This window comes from Heterodontus francisci, chromosome 32 (genome assembly GCF_036365525.1).
Source record: "Heterodontus francisci isolate sHetFra1 chromosome 32, sHetFra1.hap1, whole genome shotgun sequence".
NCBI classification, from domain to species: Eukaryota; Metazoa; Chordata; class Chondrichthyes; order Heterodontiformes; family Heterodontidae; genus Heterodontus; species Heterodontus francisci.
This window is the reverse complement of record NC_090402.1, coordinates 57570712-57583153: the sequence shown is the minus strand read 5'-3', so window position 1 is coordinate 57583153 and position 12442 is coordinate 57570712. Positions and strand designations below refer to the sequence as shown.

At 45.6% G+C, this 12442-nt stretch overlaps 1 protein-coding gene across 1 annotated transcript in view; it reads left to right on the top strand.

Annotated features, from left to right (window-relative positions):
* The first annotated feature begins 9155 nt into the window (after nt 1-9155).
* The window catches only part of LOC137347838 (zinc finger protein 229-like), a 68157-nt gene continuing 64870 nt past the window's right edge, over nt 9156-12442 (top strand). The window contains exons 1-2 of the mRNA XM_068012883.1: nt 9156-9270; nt 12002-12109. The gene's annotated coding sequence lies outside the window, so the exon portion shown is untranslated. The remainder of the gene's footprint in view (nt 9271-12001; nt 12110-12442) is intronic.

The window sequence follows — 12442 nt, the reverse complement described above, 5'->3', positions numbered from 1 at the left end:
ATAAAAATCACAAATTCTTGACATGCTGAGGGATGTTCCTTTTACAAACCCAATCAAACAGCTCAGTGAAAATGATGTAGAAGATTGGGTTGAAGCTGACAAGGAGATTGAAGTGACACGTTGTTAGTGATGTGGAAATAATAGTGTCCGGAATCCTGAGAAGTTTAAGGAAACTGAAGAAGATTCTGCAGAAGAAGAGATTTTGGTGAGGAATAGAAAATAACTTGGGCTAATGCTGCTTCAGCATTTCAGACATTCATCACATTTGCTGAAAGGCAGATTTGTTATTCTGCAAAAGCGTTTATGCAGCCACATATTTTGCACTCTACTTTCATGTAGAAAATACATGAGACAAGTAGGCAAACGTATATCCAAAATATTAGAAATCTGAAATATCTAGATATTAAAGATATCAAGGGGTAAGAGGATAGTACGGGAAAATGGCATTGAGGTAGAAAATCATCAATGATCTGGTTGAATGGCAGAGCAGGCTCGAGGGGCTGAATGGCCTACTCCTGCTCCTATTTCCGAAGTTCCTATGAAATCTTTTCAAGAAAGCTTCCAGGGCTTGCCATAGGCTTTGTACAGACTCTGTCCCATCAGTTTCTACATCTAGTGCTTTAGTATAATTTATACATGAAGTTCACTGTAGCTCAAGAACTCTATGCATCATTACTGTCTCAAGATTTCTGTATTGTATTGAGGTATACAGTAAATGGCAGAACCCTAAGGAGTATTGACAGGCAGAGAGATCTGGGCGTACAGGTCCACAGGTCACTGAAAGTGGCAACGCAGGTGGATAAGGTAGTCAAGAAGGCATACGGCATGCTTGCCTTCATCGGTCGGGGCATAGAGTATAAAAATTGGCAAGTCATGTTGCAGCTGTACAGAACCTTAGTTAGGCCACACTTAGAATATTGCGTGCAATTCTGGTCGCTACACTACCAGAAGGACGTGGAGGCTTTGGAGAGGGTACAGAGGAGGTTTACCAGGATGTTGCCTGGTCTGGAGGGCATTAGCTATGAGGAGAGGTTGGAAAAAACTCGGATTGTTTTCACTGGAACGACGGAGGTGGAGGGGCGACATGATAGAGGTTTAAAAAGTTATGAGCGGCATGGACAGAGTGGATAGTCAGAAGCTTTTTCCCCAGGGTGGAAGAGTCAGTTCCGAAGAAGGGCCACTGACCCGAAACGTTAACTCTGCTTCTCTTTCCACAGATGCTGCCAGACCTGCTGAGTGGTCCAGCATTTCTTGCTTTTATTTCAGATTTCCAGCATCCGCAGTATTTTGCTTTTATGGAAGAGTCAGTTACTAGGGGACATAGGTTTAAGGTGCGAGGGGCAAAGTTTAGAGGGGATGTGCGAGGCAAGGTTTTTACACAGAGGGTGGTGAGTGCCTGGAACTTGCTGCCAGGGGAGGTGGTGGAAGCAGATACGATTGCGACGTTTAAGAGACATCTTGACAAATACATGAATAGGATGGGAATAGAGGGATATGGGCCCCGGAAATGCAGAAGGTGTTAGTTTAGGCAGGCATCAAGATCGGCGCAGGCTTGGAGGGCCAAATGGCCTGTTCCTGTGCTGTACTGTTCTTTGTTCTTCTTGTTCTTTGCATGTAATCATTTCTCTGAAAATTAAAACTATTGCATTGTATTGCCTTGGTAGTACAACTCATGATTAAAGGGAATTTTCGATTACCCAGAACCTCTCAGGTCCAGTGCATGCAGATAACAAAGCCTTTACTGTCCCACAACAAAGCAAGAGACCTGGTACTGAGCCCTGTGGAACCCCACTGGAAACAAGCTTCCAGTCATGGTTCAGTTCTGGATGTGATTAACAGCAATAAGAGCAGAATCCAACCCCTACAGTTAAATGTGAAATCACTGGTGTCTCAGCAAGTTGGATGACTGAGTGAATCCCTTCGCACACACGGAGCGGGTGAACTCGCTAGTGTATCAGCGAATCCTTTGTACTTTTAAATCTCTTTTCACAGTCAGACATGTAAATGGTATCATTGCTGTGAACTTGCTGATGTGTCAGCAGGTGGGAAGACTTAGTGAATCCATTGCCACACATGGAGCAGGTGAACCGGCTCTCCCAGCATGAGTGCGTTGGTGCTTCAGTAAATCCTTTTTACTTTTAAATCTCTTCTCAGCCAGAACATGAAAAGGCCTGTTACGAATGGAGATCCCTTGTGCTTTTAAAGCTCATCTCACAGTCTGAACATTTAAACGGTTGCTGCCCAGTGTGAACTCGCAGGTGTACATACAGGTTGGATGAACATGCAAATCTCTTCCCACACACGGAGCAGGAGAATGGCCTCTTCCCAGTTTGAGTGCTTTGGTGCGCCTGAAGATCCCTTGTGCTTTTAAAGTTCTTCTCACAGTCAGAACATTTAAACAGTTGCTCCCCAATGTGAACACACTGGTGTTCAGTGAGGATGGATGATTTAGCAAATCCCTTCAAACAGAGCATGTGAATGGCCTCTCCCCGGTGGAACTGTATTAATGAGCTTCCAGCAAGCATGGGTAATTGAATCCCTTCCCACAGACCCCACATTTCCGTGGTTTCTCCATTGTGTGGGTGTCCTTGGGTCTCTCCAGATTGGACGATCAATTGAAGCCTCATCCACACACAGAACACGTGTACAGTTTCTTCCTGCTGTGAATGGTGTGATGTTTTTTCAGTCTGTGTAACTGGTTAAAGCTCTTTCCACAGTCAGTGCACTGGAACACTCTCACTCGGGTGTGTGTGTCTCACTGCTTTTCCAGTCACACTGATGTTTGAGATGTTTTCCCACAGACAAACATTTCTCCTTCCACATTCAAAGTCTGGTGATATTCAGATCCTGATGAATCGAGTGACTCTGTCAGATCCTGATGTGACGTTTCGTTTCAGTATCCCGTCTTCAATTTCTTATCTTCTAATAATCTGTAAAAGGAGTTTACAAAAGCCATCACTGTCAGTCCAGGTTAGAAATTCACAATATTCTCTCCTCCTGCTTCCTGGCCCAGGATGGTCACACATGCACCCTGCTGCACATTGTCCTGAGGAGAGGCAATATAGTCCAACACTCACAGAAACCTCCAATCCACCAACATTACCGGGATAGGGAGACAGAGTTTAGAAACACTCACCAACACGACTCCAGTAAAACATCTCAGGAGGAAAAGGGGGAGCAGTGTGTGTACCTGCCCTGATATCCCCTCCCCAGGCCTGTCAGTCAAACCCCCAACTCCTCCCAGTTCACAGCTCAGCCTAGCAGCTTCCTGCACCTTGAGCCAGCCCTGCCCTAGTGTGGCCCTGTCCAAGGGGAGTCTTTGTGGAACCAGGGACTTGGGGAGGGGGAACCTCCTGCCCTGTGGTTCCTCCCTCCCCTCCCCCAGGCCCCTTTATAACTGAGCTAAGTTTCCTTTAAAGTTTTGCCCTTTGATGTTACAGTTTATTAAATCATGAGTTCCTCCAAAAGAGCTGGAAAGATGGCAGCCATTAACGCAGGCCTGTCACTGGGAGAAGCCCCGCAGCTGCCGTCCCGCTCAGTGCAAAGGTGGGACCGGGAGCTTCTTATTGGGGTGTTGAGGCCTGGACCGGGTGTTTCTGAGCCCCCCCGCCCACCCGCCAACTCCATTCGTCTCCTGAACTCGGTGATTTCTCACCTGCTGCGGATCTGACACGACCACCTCCGTCCAGCTCCAGCACCCACACTGCGCATGCTCCAGTCACTGCCCCTGCTGAACACACACGTGGCCCCAATGAGCCAATGCTTTTTTCTCCTGGGCCAGGAACACTTGGGAAGAGGGACTGAGGCTCCTCCCACTTAGTAATCCTGCACCAAGATGGCAGCGACCTGAGCATTTCCTTCCTTTATCGGGATGGCGGTCATTAACCTGGGTGTTACTGGGAGAAAACCCCGCAGCTGCCAACATAGCACCTGGAGGTTATTAAGTAGGTTTACGGCCTACACCGGGTGTTTCTGAAGCTTCCCCACTCACCCAGCCACATTTCTTCTTTATTTATAGACACTTCCCATTTCTCCTCCATTTACAGACACTCCCTGATCAGAACATACAAATTAGGAGCAGGAGTGGGCCACTCGGCCCCTTGAGCCTGCTCCGCCATTCAACCAGATCATTTTGCTTCTGATTGTAGCCTCACCTCCACATTCCCCCCGACCCTCAATATCCTTTCACCCCTTATCAAAAATCTATCTTAAACATATTCAAAGACTCTGCTTCCACTGCCTTTTGAGGAAGAGAATTCCAAAGACTCACGACCCTCAGAGAAAAAAGTTCTCATCTCTGTCTTAAATAGGCGACCCCTTATTTTTAAACAGTGACCGCTAGTTCTAGATTCTCCCACAAGAGGAAACATCCTTTCCACATCCACCCTGTCAAGGCCCCTCAGGATCTTATATGTTTCAATCAAGTCACCTCTTACTCTTCTAAATTCCAGCGGATACAAGCCTAGCCAGTCCAATCTTTCCTCGTAAGACAACCCGCCCATTCCAGGTATTGGTCTAGTAAACCTTCTCTGTACTGCCTCCAATGCATTTACATCCTTCCTTAAATAAGGAGACCAATACTGTACACAGTACTCCAGATGTGGTCTCCCAATGTCCTGTTTAAGTGAAGCATAACCTCCCTACTTTTGTATTCAATTCCCCTTGCAATAAACAATAACATTCTATAAGCTTTCTTAATTACGTGCTGTACCTGCATACTAACCTTTTGCAATTCATGCACTCGGACACCCAGATCCTTCTGCATCTCAGAGCTCTGCAATCTCTCACCATTTAGATAATATGTTTATTTTTCATTCTTCCTGCAAAAATTGCAATTTTACATTTTCCCACATTATATTCCATTTTCCAGATATTTGCCCACTCACTTAACCTATCTATATCCCTTTGTAGCCTCCTTATATCATCGTCACAACCTACTTTCCTACCTACCTTTGTGTCATCAGCAAATTTAGCAACCATACCTTCAGTCTGTAGGCCCCGAAAGGTTGGTCAAGGAACGCTTTATACCCAGCATGCTCTAAGGCAGCTAAAAATAAGCGCAGAACTTGCTGAAGTAAGCTAACAGACATGCCGAAGCTTGTGGTTTGGGATATGTGACCGTTAGACTGGAGTGTTGAACAAGAATAGATAAAAGAGGAGCAGATATCGGGGAATGAACGGTGGTTAATGTAAACAAGTCTGGACTTCTGTCCAGGTGGCTAAATGGCTAATGTTTGCCAAAGATGAGATAATGCTTGAAGATTTGTGCAAAACAAGATCATGTGAATCATGGGTTGAACAAGGAGCCTTCAAAGAATATATAAGGATTAACACTTGAGGGTATTCTCGGCGAGAACCCAGGAACAATTCTCAAAGGCAGGACCCTGAGTCTGGAGGCTCAGTGATCAACCATGACAAGAGACTGATCACCTCTGTGTTGACGGGTAGTATCTTGTACAAGAAATGAGACTTGTACTTATTTGGTGTCTAAATAAAACAGTTGTAAGCATTTGTATGCTTTAAGTGATTTTAGTACTAATAAAGTGAAGTTATACGAGACTTTGGTTTTAGTGTATCTTTGTCCGTCACGTCAGTTGATACTCTACAGAGTAAAAGGGTCAACAGTCAATTCATCCAAGTCATTTATATAAATTGCCCCAGCACTGATCCCTGTGGCATACCACTCGTTACATCTTGCCAACCAGAAAATGACCCATTTATGCCTACTCTCCATTTCCTGGTAGCTATCCAATCTTCTATCCATGCAAATATGTTACCCCCACACCATGAGCTTTTATTTTCAGCAATAACCTTTGATGTGGCACCTTATCAAATGCCTTCTAGAATTTAAGTACAGTACAACCACCTGTTCCCCTTTATCCACAGCACGTTACTTCTTCAAAGAATTCCAATAAATTGGTTGAACATGATTTCCCTTTCACAAAACCATCTTGACTCTGCCTGATTACCTTGCTATAACGTCTTTAATAATAGCTTCTAACATTTTCCCTATGACAGATATTAAGCTAACTGGCCTGTAGTTTCCTGCTTTCTGTCTCACTCCCACTTTGAATAAAGGAGTTACATTGGCTATTTTCCAATCTAATGAAACCTTCACCGAATCTAGGAATTTTGGAAAATAAATCCAATGCATCAACTATCTCACTAGCCACTTCTTTTAAGATCCTACGATGAAGTCCATCAGGACCTGGGGATTTGTCAGCCCACAGATCCAACAATTTGTTCAGTACCACTTCCCTACTGATTGGAATTTTCATGAGTTCCTCCCTCCCTTTCATTTCTTGATTTACAGCTTTTTCTGGGACGTTACTTGTATCCTCTATGGCGAAGACCGATGCAAAATACCTGTTCAATTCACCTGCCATCTCCTTATTTTCCCTTATTAATTTCCCTTATTAATTCCCCATACTCACTTTCCATAGGACCAATGCTCACCTTGTTAACTCTTTTCTTTTTAAAATATCTATAGAAACTCTTATTATCTGTTTGTATATTTCTAGCCAGCTTTCGCTTGTACTCTATTTTTTCCCTCCTTATTAATCTTTTAGTCGTTCTTTGCTGCTTTTTACATTCTGTCCAATCTTCTGACCTGCCACCCATCTTTATGCAATTATATGCTTTTACTTTAAGTTTGATACTATCTTTAACTTTTTTAGTTCACCATGGATAGTGGGTCGTCCCTTTCTTTCTCGTTGGAATGTATTTATTCTGTGTATTCTGAAATATCCCCTTAAAAGTCTGCCACTGCATCTCTATTGACCTATCCCTTAATCTAATTTGCCAGTTCACTTTTGCTAGCGCTGCTTTCAAGCCCTCATAATTGCCCTTATTTAATTTTTAAATACTTGGCTTAGACCCACTCTTCTCTCCCACAAACTGAATGCAAAATTCAATTATATTATGATCACTGCTGCCTAGGGCCGTCTTCACGATGAGGTCATGAATGAATCCTATCTCGTTGCACAATACCAGATCTAGTATAGCCTTCTCTCTGGTTGTCTCCAGAATGTGCTGTTCTAAGAAACTATCCCAAAAACATTCTATGAACTCCTCACCTAGGCTACCTTTGCCCATCTCATTTTTCCAGTCTATATGTGGATTAACCCCCGCCTCCCCCCCCCCACCACCACCACCCCACCACCACCATGATTATCACCATATTTTTCTGATAAGCTCCAACTATTTCTTCCTTTACACCCTGAGTGGTTACTGTTAGGGGGCCTGTACACCACTCCCACAAGTGACTTTTTGCCTTCATCATTTCTCATCTCAACCCAAACTACTTCTACAATCTGGTTTCCTGAACTTAGGTCATCCCTCTCTATTGTGCTGATACCATCATAATTGAACAGAACTACCCCTACCTTTTCCTAGCTTCCTGTCTTTCCTAACGGTCATGCACCCTTCAATATTCAGGTCCCAATCTATGTCATCCTGCAGCTATGTCTATGTAATGGCTATCAGATCATACTTATTTATTTCTACTTGCACTTTCAGTTCATCTGCTTTGTTTCAAATGCAACGTGCATTCTCAGCCTTTAGTTTTGTCTGTTTATTACTTTTGTAACTTCTAGTCTTGTCTGCTGATTTACTCTTAGATTTGTACTCTGTCCCTTCCTGTGACAGTATGTTTATCATTTTCAATATTAATACCTTTCTATCTCACCTTATCTCTACTCTTTCATTTACCACATCTTCCCAAATTTGATCCCTTGCCCCCACTATTTAGTTAAAAACCCTCTCTACTTCCCTAGTTATGCAGCTTGCTAGAACACTGGTCCCAGCACATTCAGGTGTAGACCGTCACAATGGTACCACCCCCACTTTCCCCAGTACTGGTGCCAGTGCCCCATGAACCAGAACACACTTCTACCCCACCAGTCTTTGAGACACACATTCATTTCTCTCATCTTATTTGTCCTACTCCAATTTGCACTTGGTCAGAAAATAATCCAAAGATTATTACCTTTGAGGTTCTGCTTCTTAATTTGGTGCCTAGCTCCTCATACTGACTATGCAGAGCCTCTTTCCTTGTCCTGCCTATGTCGTTGTTACCTACACGGACCATGATGACTGGATCCTCCCCCTTCCACTGTAAGTTCCTCACCAAACCTGAGCAGATGTCCCAAACCCTGGCAGGCAATATAGCCTTCTGGACTCTTGCTCTTTGCTGCAGAGAACAGTGTCAATCCCCTTCACTATACTGTCCCCTACTATCGCTACTTTCCTTTTCGCTCCCCCCCCCTTGAACGGCTCCCTGTACCATGGTGCCATGGTCAGTATGCTTATCCACACTACAGCCCGCGCTCTTGTCCATACAAGTTGCAAGAACCTCAAACTCGATGCCCAAATGCAAGGGCTGAGACTCCTCCACTCCCACTTGCTCGATCCCCTTACCTGCCTGACTCACAGTCACACCCTCTTGTCCCTGACTACTGACCCTATCCTAAGAGGTGTAACTGCTTTCTGGAACAAAGTGTCCAGGTAACTTTCCCCTTCCTTGATGTATTGCAGTGTCTGCAGCCCAGGCTCCAGCTCAATGACTCTGAGCTGAAGCTCCCCAAGCTGAAGACATTTACTCCAGACATGGTTGCCATGGATTGCTGTGTCATCCAGAAGCTCCATATACTGCAGCCACAACAGCTCAGCTGCGCAGCCATCTTTATTGTATTAATTTAATTAAAATTATTTTCTCTTAATTAATTTATAGTTCCCCCCCTTACTGAACCCCCTCACTTACCAAACTCCCTCCTTCACCACCAGCAGCACTAGGTGGAAAGAGCAGCACCTAGAATCCCCTGAACTTATACCCTCTGAAGCTAAGGCTGTGTCCACTCTGCTAGAGCTCAGAAACCAGTTTAAGCTAGCTACCTAATTAACTAGCTACAGCTACTCTCAGAGAGCTTACACACCCCTGTTTAAAACTCCCTCTCACCCTCCAGAACCGCGTTCTCTGCCTCAGCTCCTGCCGGCCGCACAAGCACAGCACATCCGCAACTCCAACCAATGGGGAGTGAGGAAGCGGGTTCTGCAGCCAATCTGAGCGAGCGAGGGGCGGGTGCCTCTCCAGGGACTCCAGTCCAACCCTCTCTTCCTCTTGGTCCGATCTGCCGTCAATCATCCGGTCGTTGTGACGTCGCTGGCGGGAGCTTCGAGTACCGAGTGAGCAGGCGCATTGCAGCATAGTGTTTGGAGATGCGCAGTGCGGGTGATGGCGATGGATTGACGCTTGAATCGCATCTACAGCGGGTAAGGGATGGTGGGACCGAAGGAGCTGGCGGGGAGGCTTCAAAAACTCCCGGTCTAGGCCTCAACACCCCCAATAAGAAGTTTTCGGTTTCGTGATTGCACTGAGCGGGGCTTCTCATGGTGACAGATCCGGTTAATGGCCGCCAGCTTTCCAGCTCTTTTGGAGGAACTAAGGATTAATAAACTGTAATATCAAAGGACAAAACTTTAAAGGAAACTTAGCTCAGTTATAAAGGGGCCTGGAGGAGGGGGGAGCCATTTGGGACACAGCACAGGGTAGGAGGTTACCCCCTCCCCCACTCCTTGCTTCCACAAAGACTCCCCTTGGACTGGGCCACACCGGGGCAGGGCTGGCTCAAGGTGCAGGAAGCTGCTAGGCTGAGCTGTGGACTGGGAGGAGTGGGGGGTTTGACTGACAGGCCTGGGGAGGGGGATATCAGGGCAGGTACACACACTGCTCCCCCTTTTCCTCCTGGGATGTTTTACTGGAGTCGTGTTGGTGAGTGTTTCTAAACTCTGTCTCCCTGTCCCAGTAATGTAGGTGGATTGAAGGTTGCTGTGAGTGTTGGACTATATTGCCTCTCCTCATTCTTTTTCCTCCCACTCTGTGTTCCAGACTGTAGGCTCCGGGGGCTTGGTGTGCCTGAAATGTTAGCTTTGTTTCTCGCTCCACAGGTGCTGTGTGCCCTGCTGAGTAATTACAGCATTTTCTCTTATTTCAGATTTTCAGCATCCACAATATTTTGCTTTATTGCAGGCATTGCTCACAAAACTGAATTGCGAAACACACGGACCAATTAAGAGCTGGTTTGTATCTGGGTGGATATTAGATGCGGATATTGATCCCTGGCCTCCTGTGTAGTATTTTTTATGGTATCAGTTTGAACTGGGGTGGAGATGGAGGAGAAGCTACTGGGTTTAACCTCGAATACTTTTGAGCCCAGTCGAGCCCAACAATTTCCAATGTGGGATTGTCAAGGGAGATAGATTTTCGGGCAGAAGAGGTTGCTGAATGGCCACCAATGTAACACTCTATGTAAAAGAATATCGTTTCAGTAACAAGTATTTATGAAGAGGCATTTAATCCATTTAAGTCCTCAGCGTCATAGATGCCAGTCTTCAGCCAATTCGATTCACTCCATGTGATATCAAGAAACGACTAACGGCATTGGATACTGCAAAGGCTATGGGCTCTGACAACATTCCAGCAATAGTACTGAAGACCTGTGCTCCAGAACATGGTGCGCCCCTAGCCAAGCTGTTCCAGTACAACTACAACACTGGCATCTATCTGGCAATGTTGAAAATTGCCCAGGTATGTCCTGCATGCAAAAAGCAGGACAAATCAACCCGGCCAGTTACCACTCCATCAGTCAACTTTCAGTCATCTGTAAACTGATGGAAGGGGTCATCGACAGTGCTACCAAGCAGCACTTGCTCAGCAATAACCTGCTCAGTGATACTCAGTTTGGGTTCTGCTAGGGCCACTCAGCACCTGACCTCATTACAGCCTTGGTTCAAACATGGACAAAAGAGCTGAACTCAAGAGGTGAGAGTGACTATCCTTGACATCAAGGAGCCCTAGCAAAACTGGAGTCAGTGGGAATCGGGGGGGAAAACTCTCTGCTGGTTGGAGTCATACCTAGCGCAAAGGAAGATGGTTGTGGTTGTTGGAGGTCAATCATCTCAGCTCCAGGACATCACTGCAGGAGTTCCTTAAGGTAGGGTCCTAGGCCCAACCATCTTCAGCTGCTTCAACAATGACTTTCCTTCAATCATTAGGTCAGAAGTGGGATGTTCGCTGCTGATTACACAATGTTCAGCACCATTCGTGACTCCTCAGATACTGAAGCAGTCCGTGTAGAAATGCAGCAAGACCTGGCCAATATCCAGGCTTGGACTGATAAGTGGCAAGTAACATTTGCGCCACACAAGTGCCAAGCAATGACTATCTCAAATAAGAGAGAATCTAACCATCTTCCTTTGACATTCAATGGCATTACCATCGCTGAATCCCCCACTATCAACACCCTAGGGGCTACCATTGACCAGAAACTGAACTGGAGTAGACACATGAATACTGTGGTTACAAGAGCAGGTTAGAGGCTAGGATTCCTTTGGTGAGTAACTCACCTCCTGACTCCCCAAAGCCTGTCCACCATCTACAAGGCACAAGTCAGGAGTGTGATGGAATACTCTCCACTTGCCTGGATGGGTGCAGCTCCAACAACACTCAAGAAGCTCAACACCATCCAGGACAAAGCAGCTTTATAGGCACCCGTCCACCACCATCAAGTCACTCCCTCCAACACCAATGCACAGTGGCAGCAGTGTGTACCATGTACAAGATGCATTGCAGCAACGCTCCAAGGCTCCTTAGCACCTTCTAAACCTGTGACTCTACCACCTCGAAGGATTTTCACCCAGCGATGATGAAGGAATGGTGATGCATGTCTAAGGCAACAACAACTTATATTTATATAGCGCCTTTAATGGAATACAATGTTCCAAGGTGTTTCACAGGAGTTTTATAAAGAACCTTTGACACAGAGCCACATAAGGAGATATTAGGGCAGATGACCAAAATAGGTTGGTTTTAAGGAGTGTCTCCTCAGGACAATGTGCAGCAGGGCACATGCGCAACCTTCCAGGGCCAGGAAGGAGGAGGAGAGAATATTGTGAATTTCTATCATGGAATGACCGTGACGGTTTTTGTAAAATCCTTTTGCAGGGACTTCAAAGGGGAGGATTTGCAAACCAAGTATCACGTCAAGATCTGGCAGTTACTCAATTCATCAGAACCTGAATATCATCTGCCTTTGAATGTGGAAGGAAAAAGGTTTGTCTTCTGTCTGTGGCAAAAGGTTTCAGCTATCAGTGGATCTGGAAAAGCACTGAGATACACCAGGCCCTGGTTTGACCACAGCAGGAGTACTGTGTTCAGTTCTGGGCACCGTACCTTAGGAAGGATACAGTGGCCTTGGAGGGAGTGCAACACAAATTTACCTGAATGATACCTTGGCTCCAAGGATTAATTATGAGGAGCTCATTGCGGCACAGAAGGAGGCCATTCAGCTTTTTGATTCCGTACCAGCTCACTGTGGAGCAATTCAGTCAGTCCCATTACCCCGCTGTATCCCCATAGTCCTGCAGTTTTATTTCTCTCAAGTAT